At 44.9% G+C, this 18887-nt stretch overlaps 1 protein-coding gene across 1 annotated transcript in view; it reads right to left on the bottom strand.

Annotated features, from left to right (window-relative positions):
- LOC306850612 (unconventional myosin-VI) overlaps positions 1–4086 on the bottom strand; it is a 56141-nt gene extending 52055 nt beyond the window's left edge. Inside the window, exon 1 of the mRNA XM_079386327.1 lies at positions 3930–4086. The gene's annotated coding sequence lies outside the window, so the exon portion shown is untranslated. The remainder of the gene's footprint in view (positions 1–3929) is intronic.
- Between the last annotated feature and the right edge of the window lie 14801 nt (positions 4087–18887).

Raw genomic sequence — 18887 nt, 5'->3', positions numbered from 1 at the left:
TCAAGAAGAACCCGAGTATGAAGCTACTCAGTTACTCAGTTACTGAGTTACTCATCCTTCTGTACTCTGAGGCCCTTCTATGTTACAGCACCTAAGGCATCCGACAGAAGTACATGTCTGTGTCGTCATCATGAAAATGCAGACTTAATGCTTCAGGTTCTAATGTCATTGGGTGCTCTAAAGTCAACCAAACTGGAGGATAGTTTTCAATTAGTTTGTTGCACTCCAGCAACTGAGGCCTGCGTTCTTCGCACCTGTTTACGGTGCAAAACCAAGCATACAGTTTTGGCTCCAGAGATAAGTGGAATCAGTGTTCAATGGAGGCAGTGGGAGCGAGATCAAGACCAAACAGCCAGTGGGATCCACTTCAACATGAAACTCAACTTTCATAGTGGGAGTCTTTCAGAGTTGCTTCATCTGTATGAGGAGAAACTTAGAAGTGAGACAACAACACATGTGTGCCTGGTTCACAATCAGGCAAAAGCATACAGAGAATTGATTAAAACATGCAGTGAGAACACAGTAATTGTACATGTTGATTTTTCAGAGTCATGGAAGTGTAAATATGCTTCTGAAATTCAGGCTTGCCATTTTGGCCAGAACTTACCTCAGTTAACTCTTCATACTGGAATGTATTACACCAAGTGTGAAAAGGGGGCATTTTGCTCAGTGTCAGAGTCTAAGAGACAAGATGCAGCAGCAATCTGGACTCACATGGATCCTGTCTTCAGAGATATATGGACTAAATATCCATCAGTTACTACTGTGCACGTCTGGTCAGATGGCCCCAGTAAGCAGTATAAGAATAAGAAGAACTTCTACCTCATTTCTGAAGTACCACCCACTCTGGGCTTCAGCAGGACCACATGGAATTACTTCCCAACATCCCATGGAAAAGGTGCCCCTGACGGCATTGGAGGAACAGTAAAAATAACTGCAGACTCCTTGCTTCTGCGGGGAAATGATGTTGTGGATGGTAAAGATTTCTTTGAGAAGATCTCGAACAGTTTGAATGGTGTTCAACTGTATCATATTTTGGAAGAGAACTTGGAGACATATGACACACTTGTTACACAACACCTCAAACAGGTTCCATCAACAAGACAAATACAACAGGTAATCCCACATCAAAATTGCATCGGCCACAGACAGCTATCATGCTTTTGCAGTGAGCCATTGGATTACCAATGTTTTTCCCCAGCTACTCTTTGTATAAGATACTGCTTAGAGGAACAGCAGACTAATGAGGGCCAGGAAGAGCCGTCCATTGGCCATGTTGATGGAGGAGATGGAAGACGAGTTGGGAGAAGCAGGGGATTCGGTCGATGAAATGGAAGAGGAGCCGTTGAAAGGTCCTGAGGGTGCTATTGTTGATATAACTATCAACAGTATTGAGACAGGGGATTGGCTGGCAGTGGTGCATGATGATCACTGGTGGTTAGGAAAGTCCATTGATTTAGATATAGAACCCAAGACATGAAAGTTGAGTTTATGCATCCTCATGGCCCTACTGCCAATTTTCACCCAAAACATGGGAGGAGGGATGTCTGTTTCTGTCCATTGAATGATGTCCTTTTGAAACTGACAGGGACAGCTTGTCCCCTCCAAGCAAGCCGGACCAGGGAGCTCTATGCCATAGCCCCTGATGTTATGGACTTTATAGAGCGTAGGCATGTTCAACACCTCTTGTCCAATGCCCAAGTCCCGCAGGTTAGACAAACTATTTGTTGAGAGAAATTGAAGTAAATCATATAACTTACCTGTCTGAACCCCTGTGTTGAAGTATAGATGGAATTACAACAGACATTTCAACCAATTTAGATTTACAGAAACACTGACATTATGAGTCTGATTGTTCACCTTTCATTTTTTCAGTGAGCCTTTGGAAGTAGTCAGGAAATGCATGGGGAGAATTCTGGATCCTGTTACACTTCAACATTTGTACACTATTAACACTATTACATACTTTTCTTAGTTAGTTCTCAGCCTATTGTGTCCTCTTTCAAATCAGTTGTTAGATTTACAGTTTAGTTCAAATATAGATGAGCAATAGAGGAGCTCCAGATACATTTGCTTTTTTTCTTTTGATACCAGGAACATTTTGACATTTTCATGTGTGCCTTAAAGATCCTGTCACCAGGTAATCTTTGTTTGAAGTTTGATACCCTTTCCCTTGATACTCTCTCCCTTATCCATGTTAAAACTAGGTAAATATCTTTATTCAGTTTAATTCTCGATTAGTTCGTCAACACCGTCAATTGTGTATCAACACCATTAGTTATGTCAACACCGTAAGATGGAGGTTTTTCATTTTTATAAAGAAAATGTATGTTTATTTAATGTATGTGTTCATACATTAAAACACCAACTTATCTACATTTATCAGTGTCTTGTGTGCACAAAACCATTGATTGTATATATTAAAAATGAAAAAATTAGTAAACTAAATGAAGGTAATTTAAAATGGCTAATTCCAAAACAATATTAAATAATATTAAAAGTGTATACAATGCAATTTATCACTTAACCTTGCTAAGGCACACCATTTCTACACACTTAAAGACTTTACAGTGTTGTTGAATTGATCAAACACACAAAATAAACATATTTTCATGTGTCAGACGGAGTGAGTAAATGTAATTTTTTTAAAAAGTGGTTAAATAAAAAACCTGTTCCTTTTCATGGTATGATAGATGAGACCCGTGTTTATGAAGATATCCAGTTCAAATTAATGTAGTATCGATTTTTTGTTTGTCACTTTTTTTTGTAATTTTTACTTTTGTCCCTTATCTCAAGAAACAGTGATTATATATATATATATATATATATATATATATATATATATATATATATATATATATATATATATATATAATTATTATCATTTCGTTTTGTATATATATATATAATTATTATGGTACACAGTTAACAAAAAACACTTGCACAGGGCAATGGTGACACCAGAATAAAAATATTATTAATTCTGCTAAAAATACAGAATTATACAGGCACAAATACTTGCACTCTGACTAAATGCGTTTAATATTTAATAATAAATTTTTATTAATAATAACTAATAAACATGGAAGTTCAAATGTGCAACCTTCTGAGTTTACTATATATGTAAACTTAAATGGGTTCAAATATGAGTCAAATATATATTTATATAATCATAATTTAGATATTTCGATATGTATTAATAAATTGTATATTATAAAACATTTCTGTTTTAGTGTTTAAAAACAGTCTATAATAGCACACAGTAAAAGCTTTTCATTGTTGAAGTCAGTGTTCACACACATTTCGTGGAATGACCCAGGGGGGATTATAAAGGTGGAACCAGAGCAGTCGCGCATGCGCAGACACTGGAGTTTACAGTCACCTAATACAGTGTTCAAAGCATCCATCATTCATATGAAACAAACACAAATAAATAACGGTAACTCGGCCCTTCAGATCAAAAAAAGTGAACTCCTTAACAATACATAAAACCAATCGAGTTTCCATGACATAACGTTACAGCCTTTACTCGTTTTCTGGAAAACTTTGGTCACACACTTAACGTTAACTGGTCACAAAACAAAACAAATGTCTCACTAAAAAACTAAATAATATAACTAAAGCCAACCAAATGCAAAACTATGAGTAAATATAACTAACGTTATCTCGGATAGACGAGAAGTTAACGTTACATGAAGTGCAATATTTGCAAATACCATACAAGTGTCACAATTTAAATCTTGTAACTTATTTAAACAGAATTTTGATTGTTACTAAAACAAAGGATATGCGAAATTCACCAGGTGACTGTTAATAATATAGACCCATTCATTAGCAGCATGCTAGCTCGCCACTGTAAAAGCAATTAAACACAACTTAACAAACAACCCACAAGCCACGCAACAAATAAAGTAGGTAAAGTGACTCACTTTATCTGTAAGTCCGGTGAGAGCAGCAGTCTTTGTGGCCAGAGAAGCGACAGGCTGTCCCGGTTAGCGGTGACAGATTCCCTCGATGTTAAATATTCCCTTTTTCAAAGCCGCTGTCCTTAAGTGTGTCCGGCTTCAGACTGAAGTCCACAGGAATAACAGCGACCTCAGTGGTGACACGGTAGCTGTGACAGACACAGGCCGTGTCTCAAATCACAGAGAGCTGACTATCTATACAGCATACAGCAGGCGCGTGCAACGTCTTGGCCGTTACAGAAAATCGAAGAAGCGACTTTACATATTACACAACGGTCAAAAATGCTGCCTAGGTAACGTTAGGGAGCTCACTAGGGTTTTGAGACACAACCATATCCATCCATCTAATGACAAAAAATAATATGACTTTTAACACACAGCCAACACCGTTTGTTTAACGTTACTGTAAAAGTCGAGTAATGTGTTATACATGAAACATGATGACTATTTTTAACGGTTGTGTGGAATATAAAATACATATAAATACGTTTAAATCGCGTTGCTTCCATTTAAAAAAAACTTTTTTAGTCGTTAACTTACATTTGACTGAGAGCAAGAGGCACATTTTTCTCTTTATAAATATACACACTAAAAAGAATAACTCGCGTTCCTAGTGGAATGTAGCCTACAAATATGAACCAAGCCTCAACGATGTAAACGTTTAAATTATATTCTAAGAAGAAATCCCACTTTATTGTTGATAAAGATGAAAAAGCGTCGGTTGAGGGATGAGGAGAAAGTCGAGAGCTGCCTTCTGGGTTGTCATGGTTACTAAAAGGCGCGCAACTGATACAAACTGGAGACTCATTAATGTTTTATTGGCTTGTAATTTAAAACTTATAGAAGTATTCCTAAGTTGAAATGTAATACCCCATTGAAAGCAGACTTTGTAAATCTAATTAGGACACCTGATATCTCACTATGCATAGCATATCACATAGCAAAACAGCTATGAGGGGAAAAAAACTGTTTTTAGTAAATATAGTTTTAGTTTTCCATTCGACTTCATGCTGAAATGTTACTCAGGGCGTTTGGGTTAAGGTTGTAGTCTCACATAGTCATGAAGCATTGTGATATTTGAAAGGATTTTACAGAATATCATCTTGGGGTGATATCAGGCAAATTGGGCCATCAGGTAAAATGGGCCAAGCCTCCTTCTTACCTTCTCACGAGTCAGGAACACCTTGACTACATAAACACAAAGACAAAAAAGCAACAGAAGGGAAAGCAACCAAGGGGGGAAAAGCAAGGTAAGAAGAACCACAGAGAAGACAAAGAAAGGTTTGAGTGTCTTATACCTCATCTGTTTGAAATTCGTTGCAGTCATTGGCTAACTTTTAAACTGTTGCCATAACACTAATTGCTACTGTTACATTTTGTTCATGAAATGTATGTTTTATTGATTAAATTGTTTGAAATTAATGTTTTAATGCAATTCAAATGGATGTTCTAATGTAATTTAAATGTAATTTAGATGCAGTGATCTGTTACATTATAAAATTAAACATAATTAAATGTGTTTTATCACTTTGCAATTTGACTGGCCCATTTTTGCTGATCGGCCGGCCCATTTTACCTGAACACTGCCATCTCAAAAAATGTGGGGGAGCTAATGTTTCAAAACCTGTAGGGCCTGAACAATTTTATTTTATTACATCAATTCAACACAAAAATATTAAAAACAGTCCTTATCAATCATAAGAACACAGTTAAATGTCATACATGGGTTTTTTGTTAGTGTTCCAAGCGATTAACAAAAAAGTGGCCCAATTTGCCTGATATCACCCTATTTGATCACATACATTAGACATGAGTTCCTTCAGAATCAAAACAGGTTAAAACAGGAGTTTTACAGTTAAGTCATCTGGTAAACCTGGAGAAACACTGTTAATTAGATTTAATGCCACACTGACTTTTGCATTTCCCAGGAGCATTGCAGAGATAAAAACAATCGTGCAGTGTGCTCCAGAGCACATATGCCAGAAACACAACATAAGAACAGCTAGATTTCCAGACGCTGTGACTCATCGTAATCATATTGTTACCTTGGATTGTTTAGTCTGATGACAAAGCAGAAGTGAGGAGGAGTTGTTATACTAGCTGGGAGATATTCTGGTTGTTTTCCACAGTCACATGAAAGTACAATTTGAGTCTAAATATACAATTTCAGCCCATTTCTGGAAGTGCTGTAAAATTATATAGTAAACATGCGCAAAAAAGCTGACTAATTAAACAGAAGTCATACACAAATTTCATAGTGGACTATTTTAAAGAGTTTTTGTTGTTTGAGAATAAATGAATACATTTGTATAAAAATTATAAATGAATAAATTTTGTATATCACAAACACAAATCAAATAGCAAATTCAGTATTTGGGTTTGCCCTCATTATACCCTCAGTGGTAACCAATCCCTCTAAAACATTTCAGCTTAAACTGCAACTCATTCCATATGCTGCTGGCCTGCTGGCAGATGGGTAATTCCACAGTCCACTGAAGTAATAATTGAGCATTGAGTGCATGATCCACTCAAAGAGTCTCATTAGCTCTAACACTTCAGAATTAAAAGAGATAAAGGAAGTTTCTCATATGGAGAGCACAGCAGGGATGCAATCTCAAGAGAGGGGAAGGAGTTGAGGCCGCCACAGGTTTCAATGCTGATCAAATGATACAGGCTATGAGACGTTTCTTTTAAACTAAGAATTTAATAAACTTTCCGGATTTACAAATCAACCAGTCAAACATTTTTGAACAGTAAGATTTCTAATGTTTTTTAAAGAATTCTCTTCTGCTCTCCAAGCTTGCATTTATTTGATCCAAAATACAGCAAAAGCAATAATATTGTGAAAAATGTTTACTATTTAAATGCTTTCTGCTTTCGATTTGAATATATTTTCAAACGTAATTTATTCCTGTGATCAAAGCTAAATTTTCAGCATCAATACTCTTCAGTCTTCAGCGTCATATGATCCTTCAGAAAACATTCTAATGTGTTGATTTACTGTTCAAGAAACACTTATTATTATTTTCAATATTTAAAACAGTTGAGTACATTTTTTCCAGGGTTCAACATTTATCAAAGATCAACATTTATCTAAAATATATAGCTTTTGTAACATGCACTATACCATTCAAAATCTTGGGAGTCTGTATTTTTTTTTTTTTTTTAAGAAATTAATACTTTTATTTATCAAGGATGCTTTAAATTGATCAAAAGTGTGTCACGATTCTGATCTGTTTTGGTTTAGTTATGTCTCTGTCTACCGTCCTAGTTTATCCCCATGATTATTAGTTAATTAACTCCACACCTGTTTCTGTTCTCCCTTGATTGTGACCTGCCTTTATAGCCTGTGTTCTCCCCTGTTCATTTGTCCGCTATTGTATAGGTTACACCTTCCTTTGTCGTTGAGAGTAAAGCTTATTATTTGATATACCTGCCTGCCTTGCCTTGTTTTGCCTCTCAGGATTACAAACGTAACAAAGTGATGATAAAGACAAATATAATATTACAAAAGATTTTTATTTCAGATAAATGCTGTTCTTCTGAATCAAAGAAACCTGAAAAAATCTACTCAGCTGTTTTCAACATAGTAATAATGTTTTTTGAGCAACAAATCAGAATATTAGAATGATTTCTGAAGGATCATGTGACTGGAGTAATGATGTTAACAATTCAGCTGTGAAATTGCAGGGATAAATTACATTTTAAAATGTTCAAATAGTAAACAGTTATTTAAAATAGTAAAAATATTTCAAAATGTTACTGTTTTTGCTGTACTTTGGATCAAATATGCCCTTTATTAACCTTCATTAACCCTTTAAAGAAGGACTGTAACCACTATATTTAATTAAATACTAATGTATGGTTTGGTCAGCTGATATATCTTAAACAAATGATTCTTGTTTTTTGCATTTGATTTCCCCAGTCTTGAATATTATACTGTGCACAGGGATCAGGTGGTTCATTATCGTCCAAAAATTCTTGTCCAGGTTGAAACACAGAAATACATCAAGCATTTCAATTTGAGTATTGGGAGGCAGACGGTCATCTGTCTTGATCGTGTGGGATGCCAATCTGATCATCTGCATGAACAGGCAAAAATTCTGCCCTCCAGCAGAGACAGAAGCAAGTCTGGGAGAATAAATGAGTTCAGAATATGCATAAGCCATGTTCTTGGAGAAGAAATGTGTTTATTCATTTTATGTGTACTTAAATCTGGGCCTTTAACCACAGGAATGAAATCTTAATGTTCGGACTGTTTGAAGAAACAGCAAGAGCTCTTTGTCTTTTCACTATGGCAGAGATAGCAAAATGCTACATATAAGCCATATATAAACTAATTTCCTTGAAGAATTCACAGAATTGCTGTTTATTTGAGCAACATTGGCTCACCAATGTTATGGGTTTGGGACTAGACTAATTTGGGGAAACCTGTTGGAAAACAGTTATTTTTACAGTTCCATTTAGAAATTATACACTTCAGGTTTAAACAAGTCTTTACTGTCAGGATCTCGGTGGGGCTGCCTTGTTTTGTTGTCCTGGAGCACGTGGTCTTTGTTTTGACAGCTTGCCATGTGCTCCGCTGTCACGTTGTGTCGACTCCGCCCCTCTTGTTATCCTGTTTGCTAATTCTCTCTACTCACCTGCACTCTATCTTGTCCTCATTATCTCCCCTTTATCTTGCCCTCGTGTCTGTCGTTCTGTGTCAGTCCGTATGCGTGATTCTGAACGAATGTTTTTCTCGCTGCTGGTTGTGTATGCTGACCCAATATCGTTTTTGTTTATTTTTCTAGTCCTGTCGGTCTGGCGCTCCTGTTTTTTGCATCCTTCACTTTGTGTACTCGCCTGCATCTCTAGGACTCTGGTTGGCTCTCTGCCTTGGATGTTTTCTGCCCGAATGCCCGCCTCGTCACAGTAATTCCTCCCGATTCCTCCCGGTTCGCGCCCGGCGCTTACTCTGGATTTCAGCGGCGGCTGGCTGTTGCAGTCTCGCCGTCACTTTGCCCCGCTGCCTCGGCTGAAGCTGGATTGATCTTCACGTTGTGCTAACGGACTGTTTGCTGGCGGAGGACGCCGTCCGGCTGACTTTTGGACTGAGCTCTTTCTGTTTTTTGTTTTGTTGTTTTTTGTTTTGTTGGCAAATAAATATTTGGATTTATTCACCGGCTATTGGATCCCGTTCTCGTTCCTGACAGTACGGACTGACCAATATGGATCCAGCGGGTGAGGAGTTTGTTCGATCAGCCATTGCTCATCAAGGAGCTCTCCTCGGCCACCAAGCCAGCCAACTCTCGTCCACAGCTCAGGAGGTCGAAACCCTCACAGTCCAGGTGGCGGAATTAAGCGGCCGCCTCCGTGAACTCCAACTAAACGTTCAGTCGTCCTCCGCTTCATCGGCCCCTTTAACTCTTTCTCACCGCGAGCCCGAGCCACACGCCAACAACCCGCCCTTATATGACGGAGATCCGAATTCATGTCGGGCGTTTTTATCTCAATATTCACTGGTTTTTGCGCTGCAACCCCGGCGATATGCTACAGAACGGTTAAAAGTTGCTTACGTCATTACTCTGCTGACGGGTAGGGCTCGCGAGTGGGGGACTTCCGTATGGGACGCAGGAGCTTTTTTCTGCAATGATTTTGAGGATTTTCGTGGTGAGATGACAAGGCTTTTTGACCGTTCTGTAAGAGGAGATGAGGCTGCATCCAAACTAGTACGGCTCCGTCAAGGAGGCCGTTCCGTTACTGAGTATGCCATCCAATTTAAAACGCTAGCTGCTTCCTGCGATTGGAATGAGGGGGCGCTGCGAGCTACGTTTCGGGAGGGGCTTAACTACGAGATCCAGGATGAAATAGCCACCCACGAGCAACCACAGGACTTAGAGGGCTTTATCAATTTGGCCATTCGGGTCGAAGGTCGTCTGCGCCTGCGACAGCGTCGCTTGGCTCCCCGCTTGTCCTGGGGGCTGGAGGAGACCCAGCCTTTCAAGGGCCACCCACCACCTCAGTCACCCCAGCCTGATCCTGAGCCCATGCAGTTGGGGGGTCTTCGATTGTCTGCCCGAGAGAGACAACAAAGGCTGGTTCAGGGTCTTTGCCTCTACTGCGGGAAGCCGGGTCACTTTGCTATATCTTGCCCTTTAAAAGCCAAGGCCCACTAGTTAACCGGGGAGTCCTGGTGGGCGCTTCTCCTCTAATCCTCCCTCAATCTCGCACCCAGCTCTCTGCCACCATCACCTATCTGAACTCCACCCACTCCTGCAAGGCTCTTATTGATTCAGGCGCTGAAGCCAGCTTTCTGGACTGTAGCACGGCTAAGAGCTGGGGCATTCCTGCCATTCCCCTTTCCTCACCTGTCACTGTCTGGGGCCTCTCTGGCCAGCCTATAGCCACGATCACCCACACCACCCCCCGTGTAAGTCTTGTTGTGTCGGGCAATCACCACGAGTCGGTTGTGCTGTTCCTCATGGAGTCCCCTAATGCTAGTCTGGTTCTGGGGCATCCTTGGTTGGTTCAGCACAACCCTCAGGTGGATTGGTCCCGTAGTCAGATTATGTCTTGGAGTCAGTCTTGTCATGCTTGCTGTCTAGGTGTTGCCTCTCCTCCTGTGTCTGTGTGTCCTGTGTTGCAGGTTGAAGCGGCTGACCTCACCGGGGTTCCGGAGGAGTACCTTGATCTGCGGCTGGTTTTCAGCAGGTCCCGAGCCACCTCGCTTCCTCCCCACCGGCCATTCGACTGTGCCATCGATCTCCTTCCTGGCACTTCCCCGCCCCGGGGTCGTCTCTTTTCCCTGTCGGGTCCTGAACGAGAGGCTATGGACAAATACATTCAGGAATCTGTAAAGGCCGGACTCATTCGCCACTCGTCTTCCCCTGCGGGCGCTGGGTTCTTCTTCGTCAAGAAGAAGGACGGCTCTCTGCGTCCTTGCATTGATTACCGGGGGCTGAATGACATTACCGTAAAGAACAGGTACCCCTTGCCTTTAATGTCGTCAGCCTTTGAACTCTTGCAGGGAGCCAAGGTCTTCACTAAGTTAGACCTCCGCAACGCCTATCATCTTGTCCGCATTCGCGAGGGCGATGAGTGGAAGACAGCCTTCAATACCCCCACGGGACACTATGAATACCTGGTCCTTCCGTTCGGGCTCACTAATGCCCCTGCTGTCTTCCAGGACATGGTCAATAGCGTGCTGGGAGACATGATTAACCGGTTTGTCTTTGTGTACCTCGATGATATTCTCATCTTTTCCCCTTCCCTTCAGGTACACACTCAGCACGTGCGCCAAGTCCTCCAACGGTTGCTGGAGAACCAGCTGTTTGTCAAGGCGGAGAAGTGCGAGTTCCATGCCAAGTCAGTTTCTTTCCTGGGCTTTATTGTATCAGCTGGGGAGATAAAGCCGGATCCGGCCAAGGTCGAGGCTGTCGCCAAGTGGCCTGTTCCCGACACTAGGAAGGCTCTGCAGCGGTTCTTGGGGTTTGCCAACTTCTACCGGCGATTCATCAGGAACTTTGGCCAGGTAGCTGCACCCTTAACGGCACTCACCTCCATTAAGGTACCGTTCACCTGGAGTGCTCAGGCTCAGGAGGCCTTTGATAATTTAAAGTCCCGGTTTATCTCTGCTCCTGTTCTCTCCACTCCAGATCCCGAACGGCAATTTATCATTGAGGTGGACGCCTCTGATGTCGGGGTAGGCGCAGTCTTGTCCCAGCGTTCTCCTAGTGATGGGAAGGTGCACCCCTGTGCATATTTCTCCCATCGTCTCAGCCCGGTTGAGCGTAATTACGACATTGGCAACCGGGAGCTGCTGGCGGTTAGGTTGGCCTTGGGTGAGTGGCGTCACTGGTTGGAGGGGTCGGCGCAACCCTTCTTGGTCTGGACGGATCATAAGAACTTAGAGTATATCCGTTCGGCCAAGAGGCTGAGCCCGCGCCAGGCTCGCTGGGCACTCTTCTTTGACCGATTTAACTTCACCCTTTCGTACCGGCCCGGGTCCAAAAACGTTAAGACCGATACTCTATCCCGCCAGTTCGAGCGCCCGGGAGAGGAGGCCCCGGCCTATGCCATACTCTCGGAAGGAGTAGTGGTTGGGGCTCTCTCCTGGGACGTCGAGCGGAGGGTGGAGGAGGCCGGACGAGGGGTGGAAGTTCCAGTGGAGTGTCCTGCGAGTCGGTTGTTCGTGCCGGAGGCGCTGCGCCCTGAGGTCCTTCAGTGGGGTCATGAGTCTAGGGTTTCCTGCCATCCAGGAGTCAGGAGGTCGCTGGCTGCCATCCGCCAGCGATTCTGGTGGCCCTCCATCGGCCAGGACGTCAGGCAGTTCGTATTGGCTTGCTCAGTTTGTGCCCAGAACAAGGTCTCTAACCGGCCCTCCGTTGGTCTGCTCCAGCCCCTGCCCATCCCCTCTCGTCCCTGGTCACACATAGCCTTAGATTTTGTCTCTGGCTTACCCCCTTCGAGAGGTTACACCGTGATTCTCACGGTGGTGGATCGCTTCTCTAAAGCGGTTCATTTCGTGCCCCTCCCCAAACTCCCCTCTGCCAAGGAGACGTCCCAACTGGTCATTGACCACGTCTTCCGGATCCATGGTCTTCCGGTTGATGTTGTCTCTGATAGGGGTCCCCAGTTTGTCTCCCGTTTTTGGCAGGAATTCTGTAGACAGATCGGGGCCTCTACGAGTCTGTCGTCAGGTTTTCATCCCCAGTCCAACGGTCAGTGTGAGCGAGCCAATCAGGATCTCGAACGGGCTCTCCGCTGCCTGGCGTCCCGCAATCCTGCCTCCTGGAGTCAACAGCTCACTTGGGTTGAGTATTCCCACAATACTCTCCCTGTAGCCTCCACAGGTATGTCCCCGTTTGAATGTTCTGTTGGCTATCAACCTCCCTTGTTTCCCTCTCAGGAACCCGAGGCTGCGGTACCGTCTGCCCTAGCCTTTGTCCAAAGATGTCGTAGTGTCTGGAGAAAGGCTAGGAAGGCCTTGGTCCAGGCCTCCAGACGGACCAAAACAGCAGCTGACCGTCACCGGATTCCAGCACCCCGCTATGTCTGTGGTCAGAAGGTATGGCTGTCTACCAAGGACCTGCCTCTCAAGGCTGTCTCTCGCAAGTTAGCGCCTAGGTTCATTGGCCCATACCAGATCAACAAGGTCATTAATCCGGTTGCGGTGCGGCTCAAGTTACCTCCTTCTCTTGGTCGGGTAAACCCTGTTTTTCATGTATCCAGGGTTAAGCCTGTTTTCAGATCTGCTCTTAATGCCAACATTTCATCCCCTGCCCCCCCTCCCCCTCGTCTAGTGGATGGTTCTCCTGTCTATTCTGTTAGGAGATTACTAGATGTTCGTCGTCGTGGCAGGGGTTTTCAATACCTGGTGGACTGGGAGGGTTACGGTCCAGAGGAGAGGAGTTGGGTCCCGGCTCGGGACGTTCTGGATCGGTCGTTGATCGAGGACCTCTTCCGGAGACAAGGTAAACCCCCCACTTAGGTCGCCTGGTGGCGTCCCGTGGGGGGAGGGGTACTGTCAGGATCTCGGTGGGGCTGCCTTGTTTTGTTGTCCTGGAGCACGTGGTCTTTGTTTTGACAGCTTGCCATGTGCTCCGCTGTCACGTTGTGTCGACTCCGCCCCTCTTGTTATCCTGTTTGCTAATTCTCTCTACTCACCTGCACTCTATCTTGTCCTCATTATCTCCCCTTTATCTTGCCCTCGTGTCTGTCGTTCTGTGTCAGTCCGTATGCGTGATTCTGAACGAATGTTTTTCTCGCTGCTGGTTGTGTATGCTGACCCAATATCGTTTTTGTTTATTTTTCTAGTCCTGTCGGTCTGGCGCTCCTGTTTTTTGCATCCTTCACTTTGTGTACTCGCCTGCATCTCTAGGACTCTGGTTGGCTCTCTGCCTTGGATGTTTTCTGCCCGAATGCCCGCCTCGTCACAGTAATTCCTCCCGATTCCTCCCGGTTCGCGCCCGGCGCTTACTCTGGATTTCAGCGGCGGCTGGCTGTTGCAGTCTCGCCGTCACTTTGCCCCGCTGCCTCGGCTGAAGCTGGATTGATCTTCACGTTGTGCTAACGGACTGTTTGCTGGCGGAGGACGCCGTCCGGCTGACTTTTGGACTGAGCTCTTTCTGTTTTTTGTTTTGTTGTTTTTTGTTTTGTTGGCAAATAAATATTTGGATTTATTCACCGGCTATTGGATCCCGTTCTCGTTCCTGACATTTACAGTACAATTAATACAATTCATACAACAAATACAATAAAAAAAAAACGTTTCCGGTTACTTAACTGTAACCTTGTTCCCTGAGAAAGCGGAACGAGATGCTGCGCTGCTCAGCGCATTGGGAAACGTCTTTAGTCGTGACCAGCTGTAAATATTGTGTGTAACACGTCGATAGAATTGACCCGGAGGTAATATAGCCTCGGTCGATGACGTCATCGGCGCGCACCCCGCAACACGAGGCTATAAAAAGATGAGCCACAGGTGCATCATCAGGATATTTTGTCTGAAGAGCAGTCCTGGGACATCTTCAGCACGGCAAAGCAGCGCAGCATCTCGTTCCGCTTTCGCAGGGAACAAGGTTACAGTTAAGTAACCGGAAACGTTCCCTTTCGAAAGCTACAATCGATGCTGCGCTGCTCAGCGCATTGGGAACGAGAATACCCACGCCGCCGTGCTTGGAAATGTCTGGACCCCACGGTTGTGCAGGTGTGCCCACAAGAACGCAAGAAGGCCTCAGGCATTAGCTTGTGACATTGACTGAAGGACATGAGAGCCCGGAGTGGCATGAACATCCAAACTATAAAATCTTATGAATGTGTGCGGAGAGGACCAGCCTGCCGCATCACAAACCTGTTGTAAGGGGGCACCCCTTGCCAAAGCACTAGAGGAGGCGACCCCCCTGGTGGAGTGAGCCCTAAGACCTATAGGTGAAGCTTGACCGCGCGCCTCATAAGCAAGAGCAATAGCATCCCTGACCCAATGAGACATGGTCTGCTTGGTGGCAGCTGCTCCTCTGTTACTACCACCATAACAGACGAACAGTTGCTCTGACTTACGCCACTGGCTAGTGCGGTGGATGTAAGCCTGAAGAGCACGGACTGGACACAGTCTATGAGATTTCTCCTGCTCCGGCGTTGTGAACGGTGGCCTCTAGAATGACCGGATGTACAACCGAAAATGGCCTTAGGCAGGTAATCAGGATGTGGATGCAAAATCACTTTCACCATATCTGGGGCAAAGTCTAAGCAGGATGGAGAGATAGACAGAGCCTGCATATCCCCAATTCTCTTCAAGGAAGTTATTGCCATGAGAAAAACCATTTTTAGAGTCAGAGGTTTATCAGACGCTGATTCTATAGGTTCAAAGGGGGTTTCAACCAGACCCTCGAGAACTGTAGCTAAGTCCCATGAAGGGATCTTGGTTTTTACTGGAGGCCTCAGTCGCCTGGCCCCCCGAAGTAAGCGAGAGAGCAGAGGATGTCTCCCGAGTGGTGCCCCGTCTACCAAGGCGTGGCAAGCCGAAAGAGCGGCCACATAAACCTTAAGAGTAGCAGGGCACGTGCCTGTTGATAATTTCTCCTGCATGAAGTCCAGAACTGAAGCAACCTGGCAGTTGACTGGATCTACATTGTGTAAAACACACCACCTTTCAAAAACACCCCATTTATTGGCATAACTTTGTCTAGTGGAGGAAGCTCTAGCACTCAGAATGGTCTCAATAACGGCAGGCGAAAGCCCAGTGTACCTCAGTTGGTTCCCATCAGGGGCCAAACGTGAAGATTCCACAGGTCCGGCCTGGGATGGAATATCGTGCCCTCCGCCTGAGACAGAAGGTCCCTCCTCTCCGGAATCGCCCACGGCGAGCCGTCGAGGAGAGATATTATCTCCGAGAACCACACTCTGTTCGGCCAACGTGGCACTATCAGCAAGAGGCAAGACCCTTGTTGGCGAACTGTGGCTAGAACTCCCGGGAGCAGAGAAACTGGAGGAAACGCATACAGGCGCATCTTGGGCCATGTGTGCGCCATCGCATCCAGACCCAGTGGAGCTGGGTGACTCAGAGAGAAGTAGAGGGGACATTGCGCTGTCTGTAGTGAGGCGAAGAGGTCCACCTCCGCTTTGTAAAATTTGGTCCAAATCTGTTTCATTACTTCCGGGTGGAGTTTCCATTCCCCCGTCGGTAGTGTCTGCCTGGACAGTAAATCTGCTCCCACATTAAAATGCCCTGGAATGTATACTGCCCTGAGTGACAGGAACTTGTCCAGGGCCCAGAGAAAAATCTGCCTCGCTATTCTGTTCAGATTGCGTGAGCGCAGACCTCCCTGGTGAAGAGACTGCTGCTGTGTTGTCCACCCGCACTAGGACATGACAGCCCCTCAATTGATGGAGAAAATATTTCAGAGCCAGAAATACGGCCATCAGCTCGAGGCAATTGATGTGCCAATCGAGCTGATGGCCCTCCCATTCCCCTTGAGCTGGACGGCCATCTAAGACCGCTCCCCAGCCCATCAGGGAGGCGTCCGTCGTTAGCAGTCTGCAACGACACGGCGCCCCTAGAGTGGGACCCAAGGCGAGGAACCGGGGTCTGAGCCACAGAGATAGTGTACGAAGCCCACGGCGCGTCACTTTTATTTGCCTTTGAGGATTGGCTCTTGGATGAAATCCTCTAGCTTTCAGCCACAACTGAAACGGTCTCATGTGCAACAGACCAGAGGAATCACCGTGGATGCTGAAGCCATGTAACCTAACATCTTTTGGTACTGACGAACAGTGCGATCTTGGCCTAGCCTGACTTTGCTCATGGTCTGCCGAATGGTCTCGATACGACCGGGAGATAGTTGTGCCCACATCGTGATCGAATGCCAAACGATCCCGAAATAAGTCGAACCTCAGGAATTTCCTGTGTTGTGGCAATATTTCTATGTGAAAATATTCGTCCTTCAGATCGATCGTGACGAACCAATCGTGATGTTGAATTTGCGTCACGACCGTCTTGACGGTTAACATCTTGAACTTGAGCGCTTTGACTGCACGGTTAAAACCTCGAAGATCCAAGATTGGACGCACCCCCCCCATCCTTTTTGGGAACCAGGAAGTATCTGCTGTAATAGCCCGACTCTCTCTCTGGAAGAGGAACATGTTCTATGGCCTCTTTGCTCAGAAGAGTTTGTAGCTCTTGTGACAGAACGTGCATCAGCTCCGGTTTCACGGAAGTGAAAACCACGCCGTTGAAACGCGGAAAACGACGAAAAAATTGGATTCTGTATCCTATCTGCACTGTGCTTAATACCCACGCAGAAATGCCTGGCAGAAGTTTCCACGCTGCCAGACTCTCTGAGAGTGGTATTAATTTTAATACTTCCTTTTGAGGGGATGTTAGGTGTTCCGCGTCCGGAAAGACAGCCGGAAACAACGGAACATCTAACATTTCGCTGGAAACCGCTGCCCCCCGAAGCACGAGAGGTGGCGGGGATGGAGTGGTTTTGTGAGGGTAGCGGGAAGGGGCGAAGAGATCTTGAACGCGCCCCATCCCGCGGGGGACTACCCCCATCAGATTGGGCGCCAGACCATCAGGACTTTCGCTTCTTTGTTAATAATAGTCCTGAGGTCTGGCTTGGGAGGTTGCTGAGCGCGGCGAGCCTGTCCCCAGTCTCTACGAGGGGGAGCACGCTCCACCACGCTCTGCTTTTTAACCTCCCTAGCTTTTGAAGAACCGGCGCGGGGCTGGGTGGCAGACGGCCCCTCCCCTTGAGTGCAGCGAGGAAGGAACTGAACGAATGCTTCTTCGTGTTTCTTCACCTCTTTAAACCTGGCCACTACGGTGTTCACGGAGTCGCCAAACAAACCAGAGGGAGAAACAGGGGAGTCTAACAGAAACAAACGATCTTTCTCTTTAATACCTGTCAGATTCAGCCACAGGTGCCTCTCCGTGCTGACTAAAGCGCTCATTGAACAGCCGATGGCATGGGCCGTTTGCTTGGTCGCACGGAGAGACAGATCTGTGGCTCGACGAAGCTCAGAGAACGCTTCCTCGTCGATGGTACTGCCCATACTCAAATCCTTCAACAGGTCAGCCTGGTATGCCTGTAACAGTGCCATAGTGTGCAGCGCAGCACCAGCCTGACCTGCATCTTGGAAAGCTTTACCCATATCCTCTAGCTTACTACGTTTGGGGGTCTCTTGTTCACGTGGCCAGTCAAGCTGTAACCTGGCCACCGCGCGAGTAACCACCTCTAGCAATTCCTCGACAGATTTCTTTTCGCAAGAGGAATGCTCAGAGGCTGGCTGCTCGTGATCTGAAGAACCAAGAGATATATCATCCCCCTCCTGAACCGAAGAAGCACCGGAGCGCGCTTCGAGATCACGAGAAGGGATGTTAGGATCTGATGACGCAGCAAGCGAAAGGGACGGACCCGGGTCACGACTAAAGACGTTTCCCAATAAGCTGAGCAGCGCAGCATCGATTGTAGCTTTCGAAAGGGAACTCATACTTGATTCAGCATCTGGCCATTTAATTTTGATAGATTCTATATTCAACTATTACTTTATCGAACTTCAAAAACAAATCATCCATTTCCAAAGCAAACATATTAATTTTTATATTTTAAATTTAAAGCAGCAACCTTTTTTTTTGCAAATTTAATTTCCTTCCATTAAACAATCCTGAAGGAAGGGTTGCTGTATTTTTTGTGGTAACAATAAATAAACTGTAGGAAGCGTATAACCTGAAAAAATTTAACTTTTTGCTGTCTGTGAAGTCTGAGAATGAGCCGTTTGATTTGCCTCCTTTTCCTTTTCACTGTCCACTGTGAAAACCAGCCATTCAGGTCCATGTTGCGATGGAAAGTTTGTGGTGGGTCCTAAAACAATGAATAAAAACAGAATTTTTAAATACAGAAAAAAACCCTATAATTTAGAATGAAACCGATGCTCATCAAAATA

Source organism: Barbus barbus (genome assembly GCF_936440315.1).
Source record: "Barbus barbus genome assembly, chromosome: 30".
NCBI lineage: Eukaryota > Metazoa > Chordata > Actinopteri > Cypriniformes > Cyprinidae > Barbus > Barbus barbus.
Note: the sequence above shows the minus strand (reverse complement) of the source record. Positions and strands in the feature narration are given on the sequence as shown.